At 48.4% G+C, this 5,410-nt stretch overlaps 1 long non-coding RNA gene across 1 annotated transcript; it reads right to left on the bottom strand.

Annotated features, from left to right (window-relative positions):
- Positions 1-261: 261 nt before the first annotated feature.
- Positions 262-1,871, bottom strand: LOC135406464 (uncharacterized). The gene is made up of 2 exons (XR_010426268.1): positions 1,394-1,871; positions 262-400 (listed from the first exon to the last, which is right to left on the bottom strand). It is a non-coding gene; the product is annotated as an uncharacterized LOC135406464 (long non-coding RNA).
- Between the last annotated feature and the right edge of the window lie 3,539 nt (positions 1,872-5,410).

The following is a 5,410-nucleotide window of genomic DNA, read 5'->3' as shown; positions in this document are numbered from 1 at the left end:
GAAACCCTCATCAGGTGTTGGTATTTTTTTGTATTGGCAAAAGCTGCCCATGGTTTCCAAATTGGATGTGTTTTACTGCAGATGTCTGTGTTGAGGTCATATTATGAGCAAGTCCCATAGAAGATTCAGCAGTAGATGCACTGACAGATGCACTTCCCCTGCCTGAATCTGTCACACTTGATTGTGCCATCAAGTTATTATAGTCATTGTCAAGCTCATCTTTTGAAAAAGTTCGCATTTAAGTCTATGACAGTGAAAAAATACTGTTTGATCATTCTGTTTAATACTCAGCCTTAAGCTACATGTGCAGTTCAGAAGGATATAGAAGGCCAGATTCCAGCTTGCAGCCAGTTCCTTAGATGTGATCTACATCATCTCCTCGTGTTTTTAGTTCTTTTATCTATGAAATTTCGGTAAGAGAACAAAATTCACAACATAAGCAGCACAAAGGAAAACAAATAACTAGTTGTAAGAACATGTAACTCCATAATTGTGGAACAACAGCACAGAACAGGTAAAACCCACACCCGTTATATTAAAATCCTAAATCACTCACAGGTTTTAATTAATTTCCCGAATGTAAAGCTAACTAAATCTAGCTTTGAGATCGTTATATTGGGAGGCAAACTAGAAAAATTTTACTAAATTCAACCTGACTCTAGTAACTCAGCTTTATTGCAATCTCTACTGATTTCCTGACAGATTATCATGTGGTCTCCAGACATTTCTGCTTTATAAATCAAATGGGCATAAAAAGTTCTAATTCACGCATCAATAGTTTTGGAAAAGTGTAATTTAGCAATCTGCTTTTTTATTGGTATAAAGTAAACACACACATTTTGCATCTTGTTAGGTTATTTTAAAAATAATCTGAAATTCATGTAGTATAACTGTTGACATAACATCAGTGCCAAGAGAGATAAGTCAAACTTCACAGCATAGTGTGTGCCTGAGTAGTGTTTTTAGAAAAGCAATGAGGCTGTATGCTATATCAGCAGTTATAAAACATTTAAAAACATATAATACGTTTTGTTTGACCAAACTGCTCTGTACATACTGTACGAATCCACGACAGAAGATATATATTAAAATCTGAAAAAAAATGTACTTGCTGCTATGTTATAAATAGAATATTAACAATTGCTTAAACAGTACATGAAATGCAACTCAAAGTTGCAACTCTGTCATAAACACAGAAGAAAAAAAAAAGGAAAAAATAATGAATTCACTAAACTTGACCAAGGAAAAGAAATAATATCAGACAGGAATGTAAATTAACATCCAAATGTTAAAATCAGCTGAGTAAACCTTTTTAAATACAATTCTAAAGATGTGATTTCCACTGTCACAATAACTTCTCAGTTTATAACAGGAAGATAGAGAGATGTTTTACCTAAGAATCAAGGAAATCCTCAGCCTGCCAGCTTTCCATTTATCTTATTTGCAGATTTGTAGTTTTTGGTGTATAAGTTCTACTCTCTCCCTAGTTCTGAGAAACTGCTGGAGGTGGTTTGAGTCCCACCCAGTTGCTAAGCAACAAATGATCTCTATTGTGTGAACCTTATGTCTCCTCCTGCTAAGACTGAACACGAAATTTGGGCAGAAGTTCTTTACAGGGGTAAAATGTGACTAAAACCAAGGCAACTCACTAAAGCTTTTATATAAAGATTCATTCTCTGGGAAACTCTTAAAATTTCTTGCATGCTAACTTTTAGTAAAACACAATCTTTTAGTTTTAAGTTATCCACAAGTGAGCAGAAGGACTAAAGAGAGAGAGATTCTGCTTTCTGTTCTCAGTTACCGACATGCCTGGATTCTGCGGGGCAACTCCCCCGCAAGCCAGTCACCGCCGAGCTGCTGTTCCCCGGGCTGCTCCGGGCGCCGTGCAGCTCCCGGGGATGCCCGTAGAAGTCTGGCTGGCTCTGCAGAAGTAGCTGTCGGCGTTGCCTCTGTCGCTGAGGTGCCTCTGCCGCCGAGGTGCCCCTGCCGCCTTTTGCCGTGGCTGCCAGCGCCGCCTCCCCCACGGCCGAGCCGGCGCAGCGGCAGCCCCAGCGCGCAGCCCCCAGCCCTGGAGCGCGGCCTCAGCACCCGCACGCCGGACTCTGGTTTGAGTAATCCTAAAGAGAATTTTTATGCTTTTATGTGTACCCGAGACACTCTAACGGGAGGAAATTCTCCCGGACTCTCACCTCTGGCTTTTAACAGTTACTAACAAACGTATGGCCGCTTCTCCACACACACACAAGCACGGTACCGTTAACAATACAGTGAGCTCACAACAACGTTGGACACACAACACAATTAACACGAGAGTTAACAAAAATACGGAAAGGCAGTTCTCTAGCCTGCCTCTCCTGTCAACGAGAAGTGGCACTTTTTCGGTGTTGCTCGTTGTGCTAATATAGCATCTTCTAATGCAAGGCACAATAGCTGCTACTTTCTTTCATATGTACCGTACCTGGTTCTGCTTTTTATTTTTTTTTTTTTTTCCGAAAACAGCGTCTGTTGCCATGGCAGCGATCCACAGTGGCTTTCTTCCGGGTTGCATGGTGGCTTCAGGCGCCAGCGGTGCAGCGCCATCTAGGGACGCGGAGGCTCCCAGCAGTGTCGGTCCAGTTGACACATGCGCAGTAGCAGGCACAGTGAGGAGCGACACTGCCGACTGCGCAGCCGCAAGAGAGAGCGGTGCTGCTGGCACGGCTCCAGCTTCATTCGCCGCCGCTAGTGATGTTCCTGCAGCCCCTACACATCCTGCTGCTGCATGCACGGCGCTAAACGGAGGTGATCCCGCTGCTCCTAAGGGTCCTAGCATTCGCAACTTCGCAGCCGCAGGCACGGGGATCCCCCCTACAGCAGACCGAACGGGGCGGGGACCGGCCGTAGTCCCGCCATCTCCCGACAAAGCTGTTCGAACCTTTATGAGTTCCCGTCGCTCAGAACTTAACTCTCGTAGCGACTGAACTGCCAGACGCCAAAGCAGAGTACACGTTCTAGGGGCTCCTGACCCCGTAGAGATCTCGTCCCAAAACAATTCCTTTATAGCGTCCCTTGTGGACACCTGAAAGGCGGTTCGAGCAGCGGGAAGTAGAGTCCTCGCTCTCACCCATGCCATCAACCCCTTAGGGGCGGTTCCATCAGAAACAGGCTCTCCTAGAGAGAATATATATCGGGGGAGCGTTTCCGCGGCCTCATCCTCTTTGGATGCCGCGGGCCCCATGCTCTCTCCCTCGGTCGACTCACCGGGTCAGGGTGAGATTCCTCTGTACCATGCGCATGGTTTTGTTCCGTGATGCCGGGGACAGCATCACCTCCCACGACTGCTTCCCTCAGCTCCTTCCGTTCGCCTTGCGTCCCTGCAGAACTCGACGAAGTAGGACTCCCTGTTAAATGGGCGCCAGATAACGACGGAGGGGGTCAGACAGAAATGCACTCAAATCAATAGGATTGGCAAAAATGTCCGCTTTATTAGAGCACAGACAGCTCATATGCTGCCTGTGACACACAGACATGTGATTCTTCCCCAGCTTACATTGGATACATAAGGCAAACATACTGTGGTGTACAGTACTAATTGGATATCAGCAGGTGTCCATAAGACTTGTTTTCCTGCCAGAACAACTCCTCCTTCACCTTGGCACAAGGCCTGCAGCCATATTAGTGGCGCAGTATTTTTTTACTCTCTGCACCCAGCCATGCCAAGGTGAAGGTCTCAGAAATGCAACTGAAATTGTTCACACAATTTCTGTCCACCGACATTGTTGGAGATGGGAAGGTCCGGGACAGCCGGGGCTGTAGAGACCATGGGATTGTGGTCATCTGAAATTCCAGCCAGTGGGAAACACAGAAATAGCCAGGAGATCGAGGAGCCGACGAAAAAAAATAAACTTTTATTGCAATAAAAGGGAGACTTCACTGGACAAACCGCAGTGAGGTGGCTCAGCTCAGTGGAGGTCGCAGCCCCCTTTTAGCCCCTTTGCCCGCAGCGCTGCTCTCTGCCCGTTTCTCCACTGGCTGAGATACTCTGGGCTTACAGGCTTCCCGACACGCCTGCTCTGTGCCCCCCACTACGTCCCGATGAGGTGGCTCGGAAGGCCACTGCCATTTTTCAAAGTGGAGGCCGCTTCAAAAGGGAGGACGTGGCCACCTGAGACCTTCTGTGCTGCTGACTGGGCCCCCTGTCTCCGGGCAAACGGCACCTCTTGGGAACTGACAACTGAGCAACCAGTGACTTGTTGCTTCTCACTGCCAACCGTGACTGCACTACACTGTCGGAGGACAGAAACTGTGTGAACAGTTTCCATTGCATTTCTGCGACCTTCACCTTGGCATGGCTGGGTGCAGACAGTAAAAAAAATACTGCGCCACTAATATGACTGCAGGTCCTGTGCCAGGGTGAAGGAGGAGTTATGCTGGCAGGAAAACAAGTTTTATGGACACCTGGTGTGGTCCAATTAGTAATGTACAGCTCAGTGTGTTTACCTTATGTATCCAATGTAACCTGAAAAAGAATCACATGTCTCTGCATCACAAGCAGCATATAAGCTGCTTTTCCTCTAATAAAGCGGACATTTTTGCCAATCATATTGATTTGTGTGCATTTCTGTCTGAACCCCTCCGTCGTTATCTGGCGCCCATTTAACAGGGAGTTCTACTTCGTCGAGTTCTGCAGGGACGCAAGGCGAACGGAAGGAGCTGAGGGAAGCGGTCGTGGGAGGTGATGCTGTCCCCGGCATCACGGAACAAAGCCATGCGCATGGTACAGAGGAATCTCACCCTGGCCCGGTGAGTCGACCGAGGGAGAGAGCATGGGGCCCGCGGCATCCGAAGGGGATGAGGCCGCGGAAACGCTCCTCCGATATATATTCTCTCTAGGAGAGCCTGTTTCTGATGGAACCGCCCCTAAGGGGTTGATGGCATGGGTGAGAGCGAGGACTCTACTTCCCGCTGCTCGAACCGCCTTTCAGGTGTGCACAAGGGACGCTATAAAGGAATTCTTTTGGGACGAGATCTCTACGGGGTCAGGAGCCCCTAGAACGTGTACTCTGCTTTGGCGTCTGGCAGTTCAGTCGCTACGAGAGTTAAGTTCTGAGCGACGGGAACTCATGAAGGTTCGAACAGCTCTGTCGGGAGATGGCGGGACTACGGTGGGTCCCCGCCCCGTTCGGTCTGCTGTAGGGGGGATCCCCGTGCCTGCGGCTGCGATGTTGCGAATGCTAGGACCCTTAGAAGCAGCGAGATCACCTCCGTTTAGCACCGTGCATGTAGCAGCAGGACGTGTAGGGGCTGCAGGAACATCACTAGCGGCGGCGAATGAAGCTGGAGCCGTGCCAGCAGCACCGCTCTCTCTTGCGGCTGCGCAGTCGGCAGTGTCGCTCCTCACTGTGCCTGCTACTGCGCATGTGTCAACTGG

The sequence above is a fragment of the Pseudopipra pipra genome, chromosome W, assembly GCF_036250125.1.
Source record: "Pseudopipra pipra isolate bDixPip1 chromosome W, bDixPip1.hap1, whole genome shotgun sequence".
NCBI lineage: Eukaryota > Metazoa > Chordata > Aves > Passeriformes > Pipridae > Pseudopipra > Pseudopipra pipra.
Note: the sequence above shows the minus strand (reverse complement) of the source record. Positions and strands in the feature narration are given on the sequence as shown.